At 36.5% G+C, this 19697-nt stretch overlaps 1 long non-coding RNA gene across 1 annotated transcript in view; it reads right to left on the reverse strand.

Moving 5' to 3' along the window:
• Window positions 1-678: 678 nt before the first annotated feature.
• The window catches only part of LOC103583441, a 55326-nt gene continuing 36307 nt past the window's right edge, over window positions 679-19697 (reverse strand). The window contains exon 3 of the long non-coding RNA XR_549856.1: window positions 679-785. This is a non-coding gene — a long non-coding RNA (uncharacterized LOC103583441). The remainder of the gene's footprint in view (window positions 786-19697) is intronic.

The following is a 19697-nucleotide window of genomic DNA, read 5'->3' on the forward strand; positions in this document are numbered from 1 at the left end:
ATTTATGTGCTCATGACTTTTTATCCTAACTTAGTTATAACTATGCTTGATTTTTCTTATACATCTTCTCAGACCTTTGCATAGTGGTAAGCTTCATATTAAATGATGGGGAAACCAGACTAAGTCACATTGTTTTAACCCAAAACAAAAATTATATACAGGGCCACTGCTAAGCTACACAAAACCTTGCTACAGATTAGAAAATGGCACCCCTTCCTCCAGGCGGATGCAGCTTCACATCAGGTTACATGGCTTGGAAAATGGTACCGACATAGAATTTCGAATCAACCCTACACAGCTGTACATGGCAGCACTGGATGCAGGAATACAACACTGACATTAAAAGAAAGACTCAAGTTGTATTACAGAAACCTTTATAGGAGATTGTCCCTTGAATTTTGTTTTAGTAAAATTTTATTCTACTATATATCACTGTAATCCTAGACAATGTCTCACAGCTTGGACATTAGATTAGTTTTATGGCAGATTTCATGTTGTAGGAGCAATTGTGGTGGAATTTCTTTTCATCGCCAATATTAACTGAGGGTCCAACTCTATATTAGGCTCTGGAGCTAGGTCTAGAGATACAAATGGGGTAACTGACTCATGGTGCTTACAGCTCAGTGAAACAATCTATATTTAGAAGGATGTCATTTTCTTAATATTATACTTACTGATAAACTTGTTTTGCATAGTCTCCAACAGAGCTTGGTGAGCATCTTCAGCTTGTAAAGCGTGTGAACATTCTCTAGCCAGTATGGTGCGCACGAGATGCTCTCCACATCCTAGAAATCCAAGGAAACCAAGAGTGATTGAGGAAAAGCAGACCAATACTCTGCTTATCTCAGTAGCATTAAAATACCCTTATGCATCACTTTAGTAGTTATGTTTGAGAATTCAGTGAGGGATGAAATGACTTCTTTGAGCAATCTGGTAATTTCAGTAAAGAGATTCAGCAGAAACTAAACAAACACATGACTGTTTAATCTTAAAAACAAAGAAAAATAAAACAAAAACCCTTTTTCATAGGAATAATTTATATAATACGGGAATTCAAATTCTCCACCTACGAATTTCCTAGGCTTCCGTCTCATTCCCACTGTTGGGTGACTACAAAAGACCTTGTTTTATAATTATTTATTTGCATTCAATTGGCCTTAGTCTCCCAGTCAGTAAATAGCTACCCGTGGCCATCAGCCATTCTCCCTCTGACATCCCACAAGTCTGGGTGCAGGAGAGAAATCTAGTTAGCCAGGGATAGCCTAAATCTCCCCCCACCTACTTTTCACTGAAATGCCATCACATATCAACAACTGGAGAGTTGACTTAATAAAATAGCATGTTTCTTACCTTACAGCAATTTACATAGCTTTCAGGGATAAATACTCTCTGTAGTTCTAACGAAAACGTGTATTTTAACCCTGAGGTTAAAATACTTGGATCATTCAGACACGCTAAGGAAGGATAGGCATGGGGGTGGGGGTGAGGGTACTGCCTAGAATTCCATTACAGTTTCTACCCGTTAAAAGTAGAAACTACCTGCAAAAGTAGAGACAGAGGAAATTTAATTTATTACTAGATGAGTTTTAATAAAGGATTTCTGAAGAAAGAACCTTCCTTTTTCTTAGAAATACAAAATTTAAAAAGGCTGCTTTGGTAAACATGGGAGAAGCAAGACTTTTTTAGAAACTATTAAATGCCACTTGAAATGCTTCTTATATATAAAATCAATTTCACTAACTAAAATGCCAGTGTCCTCTTACCCAAACAAGAACAGTAGATGCACAAGATCCTTACAAGATTTCTTTCATTTAAAATGTTTTTCCATTAAAAATGACTCCTGCCAAGTGTTACATTAGATTATTAGAAAATAAAGTGCTTCATTAATTCACATAGAATTAGATAAAGGGTATCTAAGCATCCATTGAGACCAAAAGAGAAGTATGCCTCAACTCTACCATCAAAAAGAATACTTCAAAAGAAAGAGCATTTCCAGGACCCACTCAGATTCCCCAACAGAACGAGGGACAGAGTAACATTTTTTCCAAGTCAAAAATCTGCACACGTGCACGTGTGTGTACACACACAGGTAAATGGGGAAGGGAGATTCTTAGAAATCAAAAAGAAATGTGGACTAAAATTGTTAAATGAAAGAACCTATTTCAAACAATGGCTACAAATTCTTAAATTCATGAAACTGAACCCAACACAAACTGATATGATACACAGTTCTTTATTTAGCTAATATGTATCCTGACAGGCATTAGGCACTAACAACAAATCTCCTTAAGAAATATTACCTGTACTTATTAAAACATTTCAAAATTTCATTTTCATTTCAAAATTTTCCTCTTCATACACTATACACCTCTCTCTCCTTCATCCTCCCATTTGCCCCCTTCCCTATACTCATTTATACTTGTACATATAAAGACACATGTGTGTGTATGTTATGTATACACCTACAATATACACTCATTGCCCAAAATACAAACAGTTCAAGTCGCCTGATATTTTGCCAGAAATAACTTCCATATCTTTTTTGGTAAGGTGTAAATGTAAACGTAGTTCAAGAACTAAAAACCTCTTTGGGAATATCTACACTTACAGGAAGATCTAGATATATAATTTAACATACAACTTTGTGGGCAGGATTATGGCAATCTCTATTTTGTTAAATTTTTGCAATATTATTTTTATAATCAGAAAAAAGACAGCAATAAAACTTATAGAAAGGGCCGACCCCGTGGTGCACTCGGGAGAGTGCGGCGCTGGGACCACAGCGAAGCTCCTGCCGCGGGTTCAGATCCTATATAGGAATAGCCGATGCGCTCACTGGCTGAGCGCGGTGCGGGCAACACCACACCAAGGGTTGTGATCCCCTTACGGGTCACGAAAAAAACAAAAACAAACAAACAAAAAACTTATAGTAAGAAACCATGTTTAACACCTACAAATTTGTCTCTTATGTAGAGACATGGTGCTAAGCTCCCGAAAATCCAGAAATTTTAATTCCCTTTGTGCATACATCTGATGTTGAACAGTGAAATGTTGCACCTTAGATCAATAATAATAGTTAGGAAACTGGCATATTATAAGCCAAATGAATGTTCGGAAAGTTATGTACACATGCTTCAAGTCAAACAACTACACCACGTGATATTTTACATCAAAAATATAAAATGTGTGTCAGGGAGACTTTTTTCCTCTGTTGTTATACAGGAATGTACAGGGTTTTCCAATTATTGATTTTACCAAGAAACTTTTAAAATTATGACATATTTTTGACACATATCACCTTTAACGTAAGAACCATGACACCAACAGCTTGTTCTCCTGCAAGTTCCAGTCAAAGAAAGTTTGACTTCTGTGGTTTTACCCACAAAATTCTAAGGTTTCTTAGAATATGCTGCCATATAGCTGAAGTATGGTTCAAAGGTAAAACAGTTCCATTCTTTATTCACAGAGATATTAGAAATAATTCTTTCATTACATTCTCTTTTTGTTCTTACAAACAAGAGTACGTATGAGTATGTTTATGCTCTTAAATCTTCACAGAGAACATGGACTACATATAGAGCAAAGACCTGACAACAAACCTAGAAGAAAAGATAAATACCAAGTTCTTAAAGAACTTATTAAAGTACAACTTATGGGGCCGGCCCGGTGGCGCACTGGATAAGTGCGCCGCTTGGGAAGCGCGGTGGCGCTCCCGCCCGAGGGTTCGGATCCCACATACAGACCGGTTCCTGCTCACTGGCTGAGCGAGGCGCGGGAGCAACGCTGAGGGTTGCGATCCCGTTGCCGGTCCCCGGTCCGGTACGGGGGCAACACTGAGGGTTGCGATCCATTGCCGGACATGGAAAAAGACAAAAGACAAAAATAAAATAAAATAAAAAATAAATAAATAAATAAAGTACAACTTATTTAGCATCGATAAGAATGACAAATGAATAGAGAGAAACACATAATGAATTCAAAACTTATGTTTTAAAAGGCACTGGTCACCTTTGGTTGCGATCCATTGCCGGACATGGAAAAAGACAAAAGACAAAAATAAAATAAAATAAAATAAAAAATAAATAAATAAATAAAGTACAACTTATTTAGCATCTATAAGAATGACAAATGAATAGAGAGAAACACATAATGAATTCAAAACTTATGTTTTAAAAGGCACTGGTCACCTTTGGCGAATACTATAGAAACAATTCATTATCTTGAAAATAAATGAAAGAAAACAATCAAGCATTTCTCTGATCTTCTTATAGGAACTGTATAGCAGGGCAACCAAACAGTTTATGAAGAAAAATTTTCTTCCCTATAGAAGTATCCCAGCAAATAAATAAAGAAGATATTAACAGAATTATAATTATTTGTAACCTATAATGTAATCACTGATATGCACAACAATCACTAATGGCGGCTAATTTCACAAAAAGATAAAACCAGACACTGTGTCTATTGATAAAATTTTACCTATATAGTCTTTCCTACCACCAAAATAACTGTACTTGAATCTGATCAAACCTCTAAATTCAATTATCAGAAATAAATAGTATCTGAAAAAGCCTACAGTTAATATCATACTTAATGAAGACTGAATTGTTTCTCCCTAAGGTCAGAAACAAGGCAATGAGGTCTGCTTTCATTACTTCTCTTCAACAAAACACTAGAGGTTCAAGCCATTTGCTGTGGATTGACTGAATTATGTCCCCAAAAGTTCATATATTAGAAGCTTAATTTCCACTGTAACTGTTACGGGTAGGAAATCCTATCATGGTAATTGAAAGATGGGGCCTTGGAGAAGTGATTGGATTGTGAGGACTGCATCCTCATGAATGGATTGATCAACTTTTTGTAATAGTGGGCATGGTTCTGAGGGCTTTAAAGGAGAGTACATGAGGAACTATCTCTCTCTCTGCTCTACCATTTTCAGCCATGTGAGACCCCTGCATTGCTGTAAAGCCACAACCAAAGAAAACCCTCACCTGATGTGTTCTCTGAACTTTGGACTTCCCAGCCTCAGAAACTGTATGCAATAAATATCATTTTCTTATAAATTACCTGGTTCCAAGTACTTTATTATAAACAACAGAAATGGACTAACACAACATTGCAATAAGGCAAGAAAAATAAATATAAGGCATAAAAATCAGAAAAGAAGTAAAAACATCCCTATTTGCAGATGACAAAATTGTTTATGTAGAAAATCCCAGGTTATCTACAAAGGAACTACTAGAAGTATTTCTCCACATTCTTTCTATCTGGTTAGTAGTCTACATCAAAGCCCCATCTAGTTAATAGTCTAAAGCAAAGTTTGGCAGCGAATACCTGCTTGTTACTTACCAGTCCCCAAAATGTGGACCTAACCTTCATTTCTTCTCCCATCCATTTGCCAGACTGTTATTGAGCTCCTACACTGTTCTCTAGGCCCAGAGTACACAGCTGTTGACAGGAGTTCTGCTACATATTGTCAAACCTCCCCAAAGGTATCAGATCCCCACTTGGCTACTGAGTACTCATTCAACTGTTATTCTGGACAGTCCAGCAACCAGTGCCCTAATTGCTTATTCTACAGACCAACCTCAGGGATTCAGATGAGAACCCTGGAATCAACAGGTTGATATTCCCTAAATATTCCCACAGCTCTCTGAGAGCCAGTCTCTATAGCCTGGTCATCTCCCATTAATCCCAACCCTTAGCTCAGCCTCAGCTCACTCTTTCCCAGTGTGTTTCTTGTTGCTGAGACACCAATATGCCCCACATCCACAAACTTCAGAATTGTAATACATGTCTTCTCTTGTGGGGATTCCTAACCTTTCACAACCCACACTGAAGATGAACTCCCAATAAAAAATTACAACTCCCAATACCAACAACACACACACATACACACACACACAAGGGAGAATGAGCAGACGGAAAAAACAGAGTTACTAAGAAGTGAAAATAACAGAACAGAGGTTGACAAACTTTTTCTGTAAAGGATCAAATAGTAAATATTTTAGGTTTTCCAAGCTACATGGGGTCTCTTTCAAATTTTCTTCTTTCTTCTTCCTTTTTTTTAAAATAACAACCCTTTAACATTTTTTAAATCATTCTTAGATCATGGGCTGTACAAATACAGGCCATGGGCCAAATTTGGCCCATAGGTCATAGTTTGCCTATCCCTGTAACAGAACAATCTGTAATACAAGATTAAAAGGAAAGGAGATCAGAATTTTTAAAAACAGCACAATCTGGGAGCAGGGAATAGAAGGGCACATGTGCAGATTTTTCAAGGAACCAAACAGAACTTTTCAAATAAAAAAATGTTTAAAATGCAATGAACGTATCAAGCATCAAATTAGATGCAGCTCAACAGAAAGAACTAGAAGATATATTCAAGTACAAAAAAAGATAAAAACTAAAAAGCAGCCTGAGATGATAAAGAAAAGAAAAATTAGGAGTTAAGAAGCCCAGAGTATAAAATGAGAATGTCCAACACATTAATAGGCATTTTGAGAGAGAGAAAATAAAGTATGAGAAAGAGGGCACTAATATTTAAAGAGGTAGTGAATAAGAATTGTCCAGAATTTAAGTTGTGAATCCTTAAACTGAAGATTCATACAGAGTTTCGAAGAAGAGGAATAAAAACAAATCCATCCTCAGGTGTATCACAGTGAAGATCTGAACCAAAGACAACAAGAAAATATTAAAAACTAACCATAAAGAAAAATAAAATCATCTACAAAGAAATTCAAAAAATTTTAAATTAAACTGATAGTTAAATATCTCCAAGTAATAAAAGAGGCCAGAAGACTAACATTTTAAAGATGCTAAGGCAAAAACAAACAGAAAAAAAAATTTTGTCAACCTAGAATCAGTTAAATTACCATTCTAGAGGATGAATATAGACAGCTTCAATATAAAGACAAACTCATTTCTTACAGATTTTAGCTTCCAGCTCACTTCTACCCCTTGTCATAATTCTCACTGATTGTAATATTTACCTAGATGATTCTCCTCACATCTTAGCATCTAGGTTCTCTGATATCCTCTCCTCAAGTGATCCACACTACCTCATGAACTCGCTCCCATGACTATATCATGGGCAGTAACATGAACTCCTCTGCTGTCTCAACTGCAACCATCCCTCTCCTGCCTTGCTAGCTCACTCCCCTGAGCACTCTAACTCCAACATTCCCCTACCTCACCAAAAACTGCTATCCATTAATTCTGCTGCTTTCTAAGTATTCCTTACCCCCCTTAGGTCCTCACCTCTGTCCTCACCCATCACCGACATATATCCATTCCCTTATTCCTGAAAGCCTCCACATTTTCCTCACTTCATCAAACTTGTCTGGCAAAAGCCCACTCTGGAGTATCAGTCAGAATGGCTATATTACACTGCAGAAACAACCAACCTCCAAATCTCAGGGACTTAACATAACAAAAATATTAATTCTCATTAATGTTATATGTCACACCTGGGCCACCAGGGGATCTGCTCCACACACTCACTCAGGAACAAACCTAGACAGATGGAGGCTCCATCAGCTATAAATGCTCTACCTGGATTATATGCTTTCCTTCCATGAGAACAAGAGGGACACCTAGGACTCCTTTACCAATTTAGCCCAGAAATGACATATCATTCACACTCTGGTCACCAGTCCCTTGGCCAGAAACAGCAATATGTTCTCAGGCAGCTGCAAGGGGGCTGTGAAATATGGGGAAGAATACAAACATTCAGGAAGCCTTAAATTGAATGTCTCTGCCACCCCTGACTAAATCCAAGTTTTCAGGTCTAGACTTGCATAGCTAGGCATGAGGCACAGCAGCCACCCTATGACTATGGGGTGACACATACGAACATAAAGTCTGCTGAGGAAGGCAGGACAGAAAAGACAGACCTGGGTACCAGAGAGCATTGCTGGGTAGCCTCTCTAGTCCCAGACTTCTCCCAGGCATCTTGTTACGTGAGATTATTTTTTTTTCATTTAAATTTAAGCTTTGGGCCGGCCCGGTGGCGCACTGCTACAGTGCGCCACTTGGGAGCGCGGCAGCGCTCCCCGCCGAGGGTTCGGATCCCACATACAGACCGGCCGCTCACTGGCTGAGCGAGGCGAAGCAGGCGCAATGCCGAGGGTTGCAATCCCGTTGCCGGTCCCGGTCCGGTACAGGCGCAACACTGCCCGTCACGAAAAAAGACAAAAAGGGGAAAAAAATAAAATAAAATAAAATAAATAAATAAATAAATTTAAGCTTGAAAAACCTGCTTAAGCCAGTATAACTCAGTTCTCTTTTTTAATGCCACAGGCATCTTTATCACACATAATACAAAGTTACCACTTAACCATTCTTTAAGTATATACTTCAGTGGCATTACATACATTCACATTTCAGTGCAACCATCACCACCATCCACCTTCAGAACTTTTTCATCTTCCCAAACTGAAACTCTATGCCCGATAAACACTAATTTTTCATTTCTCCTTCTACCCATCCCTGGCAACCACCATTTCACCTTTTGTCTCTAGGAATTTGACCACTCCAGTACTTCAGTAAGAGGAATCATACAGTATTTGTCTTTTTATGACTGGCTTATTTCACTTAAGTAATGTCTTCAAGGCTCATCCATGTTGTAGTATGTATCCAAATTTCTTTCCTTTGTAAGGCTGAATAATATTCCATTACATGTATGTACCACATGTTCTTTATCCTTTCATCTGTAAATGGAAATTTGTGAGCAAATGCATTCTTAATCTATATAGAAAGCTCTCTGTTGGTGAAAGAAAATGGCTCAGAAAATTTATATTGAAAGAAGATGATTTCTAGCTACTTCCTCCAATTCAAACATGCATCTTTGTGTTGAGTCAGACATAATTTTTGATACCTTCATGTAGATGTATTTGTCAGATACCATTAGCAGCAATACATGAAAAAGATCGCTTGGTCTAACATTTACTTTAACTGAGTTTTGGAGGAAAACTATGATATATCTAATTGCTTCCAACAACTGAACTTCTTTTAAATCCACTTGATAAAATAAGTAATTTGGTTAAGATGAATACTTTACATTGCCTGAAAAACAGAGCCTTACATATTTAAGAGCACCTTTTATCCATCTAAAAAATGACCACTTCCCTTAGGCACGTGACACTACTTCAGGGAGGCCATCTTTAAAATACCTGTTTGTGGATTTGTTTAAAATCCAGAAAAAATGGCAAAACCCCATGGAAACCAGAAAAGTTAATGGACTATTTTTATTTTCCCCTCATCTAGATGTTTCCAACAATGCCATGTAGTGAATACAATGGCTTACTTTACAAAAAGATTCTGCATCTTTACAAAAGGAGACATCTGAGATTTCTGGGTCAAGCACCAGGGCCTTGTTTAGAAGAGGAGAGCTTACGCATTTTATTTACTCAATTCATTCATCCATTCATTCATTCATTCATTATCATCCTCTCCAAAGAGGAGAGCTTACGCATTTTATTTACTCAATTCATTCATCCATTCATTCATTCATTCATTCGTTATCATCCTCTCCCTTATCATCCTCTCCCCCTCCCTATCCTCTCCACACACTCCTACGCTAAGTCCTATAGGGTAGAGATTAATATATTTATTCTATAGTCAAACCCATGTTTGAATACAGCTGAGTGACTTTGAGACTCTTTATTTAAGCCTCAGTTTCCTCAGCTGTAAAATGAGGAATGGGGTACCAACTACCCAATAGGGTTGTTGTGAGGACAAAATGAGACAGTGCATATAAAGCATTTAGCATAGGGTTGGGCACACAGTAAGCACTTAATAAATACTACAATGAGGGTAATGGCCACCTCAAGGAAAATCACTTTCTATTATTTTCTGGTCTCTCCTCATCCTATTCTCTGTATTTTCCTTCTTTTAGGACAAGGTGATTTCCAGCTAGCTTGACAATCATCACTAAGAGCCTAGAATAGAACTAAAGAGGAGTTTATCCTTTTATTTGTAATTCTGAAGGCTACTGCTTCAAAGCAAGGTAGCCCTCACAAAGGATCAAAATGACTGTTACCAAAACAAAGCAAATAATATGATAAAGATTTCTCTTCGTCTGTCAGGAAAATTTCTTTTTCCTCTGCATAGTACTACAGCTTTATTATTAAGGATACAACTCAGAAACAGACAAATGGAAGTGACACATAGGGCGAGGCATGGGGGAGGGCTTCCACTTCCCTCTCTAGGAGGACACACTCTCAGAAACGTGGATGTATTTGTCCGCCCAGAAGCTCCTTGAACCCCATCTTTTAGGGGGTTTTATAAAGGTTTCATCATATAGGCACGATTGGTTAAATCATTGGCCAGTTGTAATTAAATTCATTTTCCAGTCCCTCTCTCCTCCCTCGTGATAGTGTGTGGGGAGGAGAGTGGGGGGGTTAGGGGGGCTGAAATTTCTAACCCTTTAATGGTGGCTTGGTCTTTCTGGTGACCAACCCTCATTCTGAAGCTATCTAGAACCCATCCCCCAACCCAATCCTCCTCTCCAAACACACACACATCAGGAGTCATCTTGCTAGCATACAAAAGACACTTAGGAGATTTCAAGGGTTTTAGGAACTCTATGCCTGGAACCAGGTTCAAAGCCCAATTTGTTTTTTTGTTTTTTATTATACCACTGTACTCTTGAGTTTTTTTTTTTTTTTAAGTTGGTTAATGTACATATAACACTCTTTTAAAAACATTTTACTAAAAATGATTTGCCCTATGTGGTGCTAGGCTAATGATGGAATCCTGTCAACATCACCAATTGTAGAGCTCTTAATCCTGTTCGTGACGCCAATTGTAAAGCTACACGACCAGGCCAGTTGTTGCGCTCTTTTACCTGCTGGTAATCCTTCCAACTGAGCCAATTCTAAAGCTAGGGCTGAGTCTGGAGCTCACAGACCACTCAAGCCCATTCACAGACTGGGTCACAAACCCTTCACATGCCAGCCTGGATCACCAGACCCCTTACATGCAGGTCTATGAGCTAGGTAACCGGCAAACAGCTCCTGGGAAGCCATAGGTTGGAAAGCATGACCCCGCGAGGCGGACACCTGAGGCAGACGCCACCAATAGCTGCAGCTCCGCACATGCGCACTGACTCCACCCCCACAAGCACACAATTTGTTTACTGAACCACCCCCAACCGGCCCTGAGGTGAGGGGATCCTGATTAAATTATTCTATCTTCCCAACACCCTACATTATGTCCATAAACATATTAGTGAAAGAGCAATCTAAGAATGTCATTTCCCTGACCCTGAAAGGATCATCCTTATATATTTTTAAACTCTGAAAAAGTTTTTGAAAACATCAAGTCTAATTTTCTATTGTTACTATACTATTGTGGATATATTTACATAATGAAAATTTAATGACATCTAATGAAAATGGAAACAATTATTGTAATTCATCCATCTCCAAATTCTTTGAGAGGCAAAACTCACTCTAGTGTTTAGAACTGCTCCTATTTGTATCATTTAAAATATTAGTGGAAGAATCTAGTTATAATTTGGGGATAAATTTTTATTTATTATTTTTATTTATACATATTAATGGGGTACAGAGTTGACTATCAGTATTTGTGTATAGTATGTGATGATCAAATCAATATTATTAGTATGTTCATCATTACAAATTGTAATTATTTTTTGTGTCCCTTACCCAATTACTTCCTATCCCTCCATACCTCCCCCTTTCCCACCTCTAGTAACTATAGGTTTGTTCGCTGCTTCTGAAAGTTCAACGTTTTATTATGGACTTTCTTTCTTTGTTTCTTAGCTCCCACTTACAAGTAAGGACATGCAGTATTTCTCTTTCTGTGCCTGGTTTGTTTCACTTAACATAATTTTCTCCAAGTTCACTCATGTTGCTGCAAATGGCAGAATTTCATTCTTTTTTATGGCTGAGTAGTATTCCATTGTGTATTTATACCATGTTTTCCTAATCCAGTCGTCCATTGATGGACATTTAGGTTGGGTCTATCTCTTGGCTACTGTAAACAGAGCTGCGACGAACATGGGAGTGCAGGTATCCCTTCATGGACATGATGATTTCCATTCCTGAAATACTCAGAAGTGGGATTGCAGGATTATATGGTAGTTCTATCTGCAGTTGTTTGAGAAACCTCCATACTCTTTTCCATAATAGCTGTACTAATTCACAGTCCCACCAACAGTGTAGAAGAGTACCCTTTTCTCCACATCCTCTAGTCTGGCAGGAACTATTTTAACTGTGGTCATCTCGAGATTGTGGATTATGCATGATTTTTGTTTGTTATTTAATCTTTTGTTATTTTCCCCAATTTCTATAACAAATACCTATTTTTTTTCTCCAACAGTTTATAGCCAGACTTCAATGTTATGTTACTGTATTCACAATACTTTCTCTTAAGGAAAGATAGTACAGGGCAAGACAAGCTCTCCCGTAATGGGATTTGGTCTCACTCACTTCACTTCCCTATATATTTTTTTAATTTTTTGAAATTTATTAAAGCAGAATTGATTGTACATATCTGTGGGGTACAGCGTTGAACACCTACACCTGTGTGCAATGTGTGATGTTCAAATAAGGATAATTAGTACATTCAAATTATATACCATAATCATTTTTTTGTGGCCCTTCACCAATTTCTCGCTTATCCCCTCCTCCCTTCCCTACAGCTTGAGCGCATAAGTTAAGTGCATGGTAAGAGCGAACATGCACAGATGCCACAGGTGTGTTATTTCACCTGACCTTCATCAAACATTTAGTTTTTTACTTCAGGTACAGTGACAGATACATCCTTCAAATTAAGAGAATTAAAAATAGGTTTTAATAAATAGAATTAAAAAAAGACTTAAAATAGAATTTAAAAAAATAGAATTAAAAAACAGCCCAATAAAATCATATTTTTGAAACATGTTTTAGTTCCAAAAGGTAAATGTAACATACTGAAAAGCTTTTGCAACAAGGGTAGAGAAACACGAAAGTTTACCAACTAGCTAACATTTAAGATATATGTTAAGATATAGTTAAGAGACTTTACCAATTAGCTAACACTTAAGATATATCGTCATTCCATTTCTAAATCATTTTCAATATTTTTCATCTTTATCTCTTGTAGTGGTAGCAGCAGTGGTGGTATGAATCACATTATTACAAAATGAAAATTAAAAGGCCCTTATGTGTCCAGTTTTTGCTGTAGTGTTCAAATGGTTGAGGACTATGATATAATTCCTCCATAGGACCTCAAAATGACTCGTATAACTCGTAATCTCAGAAATCTTTCTCCCCCTTGGCAGACTTTACTTCTTCTAGACCATTCTAACCTCAATTCTGATACAAAGAGCCCCCATGGGAGGAAAAGTGAAGTTGTATTCATAGGAGAGACACAACCCACATTCCTAAGCAGCCTGCATACAAGGGCACAGAACAGCAGCAAGAAAAGCTCACATTCAGTACCATTGGCACACCACATATCTCCAAAGATTACTGATGATTTTGAAGTATTTATGTCATCTTATAAATGCTGCCATTCAATCTCACTGTGGCTAGTGGGCATCTGAAAAATCTTTCAACACATCCCCTGTTAGAAGTCCGCAGGGACAGATAAGTAATGAGGAAAGGCCTTTCCAAATTTAAAAGGAAACATTTGGTACTTCAGTTTCCAGTATTGCAACATCTCTTTTTCAACAAAGGAATTTATTACACAGTACGTCACCTTTTCCCTGTCAAAGGATTTACTGCTAGTTTTGGAGTTGGGTTACTTCTGGTTTTCAAGCCTGTCTTGTGTAATTAAAGAGAGGGCTGCTTTAAAAGTGATAGAACACACGTGATTTCAGTCTTCACAGTGTCCTCATGGTTATCAAACCTGGAACCTATTATATACAAGAGGAAAACTCTGTATGTGGGATCCGAACCCTCGGGGGGGAGCGCCGCCGCGCTTCCCAAGCGGCGCACTATCCAGTGCGCCACCGGGCCAGCCCGGATTCAATTCTTTTTAAGGAGAAAGAGAAAAGGTCATTAACTCATTGAATTGATCAATTATTGTACAACTGGAGCTTTCACAAATATCTCATTAAGGCTTTACAATTAACTTATGAGAAAGGTATTACCAACCCCATCTGATAAATAAGAAAAGTGAACTGGAAGAATAAGATTCTAAGATTCAAGTCTTGTGACTCCAGGTAACATGCTTGGTCCATAACAGTCAGTCACTATAGAAATCAGGCTAATGTCACATGAATAAAGGAGAAACAAGCAAAGAAAACCCTCAAGGTTCAAAAATGTGATTCCATGGTGAAGATGAAAGTTATAATTATATGCAGATAAGTAGCACAACAGGTTCAGATACTAACACACAGAACTGTAGATAGTCCCCAATTTTAATCACAAAGTTCTAGAAACAGTAAGTCACCAAGAACATCCCAAAGGAGTAACGTTAAAATTGGAGATTTCATCTTGTATCAAAGCCACGGTGTGCATTTCATGAGTCAGAAAGGCCAAGATGCAATTATAAACATCTATAAATATACAGATGTAATGTAAAATAAATATTTCACTATTATATAATGTGGTATAAAGTCCACAAACAGAAAGAACATAAGCAAGATAGTTATATTATACCATAAATTAAACCTATAAATACTAAAGCTGCCATACATATTCAACATTTAATTAATAATTTTCTTAATGACTTAAAATTTAGAAGTGACTTATGAGGGTGATTTCAACAGCCAGAGCCTCTTTAAAAACTGAAAAAGAAAGTTTGAGCCAATGTTATTTCTCAATAAATTCCTCTGTACAAAGGAAAGGCAATATAAATCATTTCATCAGTTTTAAATCTGTACTCAAAGTTTAAAAAGAACATTCAGTCTTTAAAGGCCACGTAAAGTATGATGGAAAAAAGTGTTAAATCTGCTTGCCAGTCATTGCTTACCCCCTTCTCCATTCAACACAGCATCAAGGGTGGTTTTGAAGGTGGGGAAAGACACATATGCTCTGAAGGAGGAAGGGGAAAATGCTAATCATATTCATTTATCTAGATCAGGGTAGAATTCAGGTAATAACAATATAAAAATTTTCCAAAAGCTGTCTTACCACCAATAAGAACTACCATATAAGCAGATAAAAGAAGAAAATGGCAAAATACAGCAAGTTCACCTCAAACGAGTCATGCAGCAAAAAGCAAATAGACCATATAAAATGCAGTATTCTTCAAGGTTTTCTTTTGACACTATTATTAAGAAATAATACTAGTAAAAGAAGGAAATATACTCACTTGTATTACTTTTAACATTTATTTTAGCAAATATATTTATAATTTTATTCAAAATTACCTAAGATTGTGCTTCCAAATCTTTCCCAGGTCATGAGAAAAAGATATGTCTTTGCCTAAAATTTTCCATCCATTCTCAGGAAAATTCACAGAATTCTGCATGAAAACCTATGTATAAATTCCACAGGGTCCATCCACAAACTCCAACTTAAAAGCCCATGCAGCTATAATTTTATTTAAAAATCTGCAAGCATCTGGTTTTAAAACAGTAGGTTCTTCCCATTTTGATTTAAAAAAAAAAAAAACACTGCTGGGACCATGAACTCCATGTGACAAAAACAACTAGGCTACCATGGAAATTGAAGTAAAAATTCTGAAACTAGATTATCATGTTAGAGTCATACCTTTTCTTGTTAAAAATGAAGAAGGATTCTTGGAGAAATGATTGGTTCTGAGTCTTGCTAAAGAAGTGCCCAAGAAGAGTCTGAGACATCTTGTGTTCTATGTAAAAACAAGGAAACTACCAAAGACAGTCATGTCAAAGACCACAGAAGCCAACATAAAGGGGCTTCCTTGACAAAAGACGGAACAATTTTACCAGCCAAAATAATGGTTGCAAACACTTTAATATGTCTTGCAAGCCTCCAAATCTGATCTCTGAGGCTTTCTACTTCTAGTTAGTATAAAGAAACTTGCAAGAGGCCATCACTCCCACTGTAACAAAAAGAGCAAGCCAGATAAGTTACAAAATCAGAGTTTTTAAAAAGTTGGAGAAATGAGGATGCAAAAATACCTCAGTGAATATAATTCACAAAAGGGACAAGCCTTTCCTATGAAAGAAGAGTACTGTGGCCTCTTATTTTTGAGGAAGCAGTGGGAATGAAGCAATTCCTTAAGGAGAAACTAACTGAACTTTAACAAACTTTAAATGACCACATTTGGGCTAATATGATGAATTAAAATCAAGAGAAGCCCCACTCACTGAGCAAGTCTGAATTCATTCACCAACTCCTTCCTACAGGTCTTCATTACAACTCTAAAAACTTGGGGCAGGACAAGAGAGCTGAAAGACATCCATATGCTCAGGCACACACGTCCTTCCCCAAGTAAAAAGAAGTATGCTGAATACCTAGAACAAAACAGAAGAGCTAAAAGAGAGCCTCCCTAGCCAACCTGGATGCATACAACCATTATCTAGTGAAAGACAGCATACAACAAACAATGGGAAAAGTAAAGAAGAGCTGAGAGAAACCCTTCAGAGGCATACTGGGTCTTCACTAAGTGCACTGCAACAGTCCTCCCAAGTGTGAAGGCAGAGAAACAAGACAAAGGAAGATCTCACAGGTGAGTGGGAATTAAGAAAGTCCCTACTACCCAATAAGCTGGAAGCCAGGCTATAACAAACAGAGAGGGAGAGAGAGAATTTCCTCCTTGATTCCAAAAGCTAACAGTTGGGATATAAACTGATAAAGATCTCTGGAGTATTGCTGGTGCTCAGATTCCAAGCTCTGCTGAATGATAAATATTGATGTTACTATCAAAAATATCTAAAGCCAGAAATGAACTGTATGTACTGCTGCAAGAATACCCAGTCCCAACTCAAACATATGAAAATGACTCATTTTGTCATGCTACGTGCACGTAAGAAGGAGTGTACCTTTTTTCAGTAGCAAGTATCTTCTTCAGTCTCTTCTGCTTTTCAAAAATAATGTTTAACATACAATCAGTAATTATGAGACATATGAAAAAGGAAGAAATAGTGTAAACAAGAAACAAGAGAAAAAACAGTCTACAGAAGTAGACTACTAATAGCCTAGATGTTGAAATTATCAGACAAGATTTTTAAAATAGAAATAATAGTGTATGTAATTATCAAGTGTAAATTACTCCTGTAAAAAATGGAAAATTTCAGCATAAAAATCTACAAAAATAAACCAAATAGAAATATCTAAAATAAAAAATACAATATCAAAAATGAAAATGCACTCAATGGGCTTAAGAGCAAACAATAGACAACAAACAAAGAGATCAGTGAACTTGATAGTTATAAGAAATTATCTAAACAGAAACACAAAGAGGAGAATAATAGACAAATAGGAATAAAGCAACTCATACCTGTAGGTCAATACCAAATGCATATAATGGCAGTCCAAGAAGTAAAACAGAGAATAACGCAGAAGAAATATTGGAAGATATAATCACTGGGAATGTTCCAAACTTGAGAACCCATCCTAGTAACCCAAGAAGCTCAGAAAATCCCAAGAGGGATAAACAGAAAGACCGTCACACTTAGGGACATCCTACTCAAACTAACCAAAACTAAAGATAAAATATTAAAAACAGAAAAAAAGAAAATACATTACACAAAAAGGGACAGCTATAAAAACTTCTCACCAGAAACAAAACAAAAAGACAATGAAATGACACTTTTAGATGGCTAAAAAAGAAAACATAGAATTCCCTACATGGATAAAATATCAAAAGTAAAGGGGAAATAAAGACATTTTAGATAGACAAAGCTGAGAAGATTCATCATCAGTAGACTTGAACTATAAAAATACTAAAAGACATTCTTTAGGCTAAAGGAAGACAATACAAAAGAAAAGCCTGAACTCATTCTTTAGGAAGAAAGAGCACCAGAAAGAGGAACTAGTTGGGTAAGTGTTTTCTAAAAAATAAATAAACTATTGTGTCTGTGTGTGTGTGCGCATACACATATGTGTAAGTTTCTTTAACAACTAACTGCTTAATACAAAAATAATAATGTATTGTGGAGTTTATAACATAATATGGATATTAAAATATAAGCTCAGAGTTCAAAGGGTGGAAAGGGAATAATGGACTTATACTGTTAAAAGATTAATACAAAAATAATAATGTATTGTGGAGTTTATAACATAATATGGATATTAAAATATAAGTTCAGAGTTCAAAGGGTGGAAAGGGAATAATGGACTTATACTGTTAAAAGATTCTTGCATTATTCATGAAATATTATTCTAAAGTAGACCATAGTAAATTAACAACACATATTATAATCTCTAGAGCAACCACAGAAAACATAAAACATAGGATAATGGCAAAATATTAATAGAGGAGAAGAAATAAAATTCTGGGGAAAAAAAAGTCAATTTAGCCAAAGGAAAATAAAAGAACAAGATCAAAAAAAAAAAAAAGGGCCAGTCCGGTGGTGCACTCAGTAGAGTGTGGCGCTTGGGAGCACGGTGGCGCTCCCGCCGAGGGTTCGGATCCCATATAGAGACTGGTCCGCTCACTGGCTGAGCGCGGTGCGGGCACAACACTGAGGGTTGCGATCCCGTTGCCAGTCACGGTACGGGCACGACACCGAGGGTTGGATCCCGTTACCGGTCACAAAAAAAGACAAAAAGGAAAAGGAAAAAAAAAAAAAAAAAAGAAAACAACAAATAGAAGACAAAAACCAATACTTACATTAATGTAAATGGATTGAACACTTTTATACTTGTAAAAGGCACACATTATAACTCTGGATTAATTTTTCAAATAGATTACCCAATTCTCTATTTATAAGAAACATGTCTTAATATAAAGACAAGATAGACTAAAAGTAAAATGATGGAAAATGATATGACAGACAAGCATTAGGCATAAGTAAGCCACTGTGGATATATTAATGTTAAACAAAGTAAACATCAAAACAAAGAGAATTACCCAGAGATAAAGATAATATTTTATAATGATAAAAATCCTAAACAGGTATGCACCTAATAATAGAGCATCTAAATACAGTGAAAAAATAATAGTGGATGCAATGGATTAAAACACATCAAATATACAAAAATCTACAAATTGACAATTTTATAAATAAGTAAATAGTAAAATTTTTTAAATATATAAATTGAAACAAAACCTAATTGAACATCTAAAAAGATTGAGTGTACGTTAGCTCATTACATTAAAAATTAAAATATAAATAAAAAGATTTGAACATCTTTCTGTATTTCCTATATAAACTGTATCTCTGGTTACCCAAATGGATGATAAGCAAAAGGTCCTCTTTTTAGAAGAATTAAAGCTAGTAAATGAAGGAGAAGGCACAGATCTCTGGGATACAGTCACACAATGTAGTATTATACAACAGTTAAAATAAATGCACTAGAGTGACAGAGCAAATATGTAGACAAATACTATATAAAAATAATATTTAGTAAAAGAAGCAAGACACAGAGGACTATATACCTTATCATAACATACTGCTATAGGTCAATAAAAACCACAAAACTAAAAAATATCATATTAGGGATGCATAAATATGTGATTAAACTCTTTCTTAAAGGAAAAGAATAATTTAGTAAAAGAAGCAAGACACAGAGGACTATATACCTTATCATAACATACTGCTATAGGTGAATAAAAACCACAAAACTAAAAAATATCATATTAGGGAT

This window comes from Galeopterus variegatus, unplaced genomic scaffold (assembly GCF_000696425.1).
Source record: "Galeopterus variegatus unplaced genomic scaffold, G_variegatus-3.0.2 Scaffold191, whole genome shotgun sequence".
NCBI lineage: Eukaryota > Metazoa > Chordata > Mammalia > Dermoptera > Cynocephalidae > Galeopterus > Galeopterus variegatus.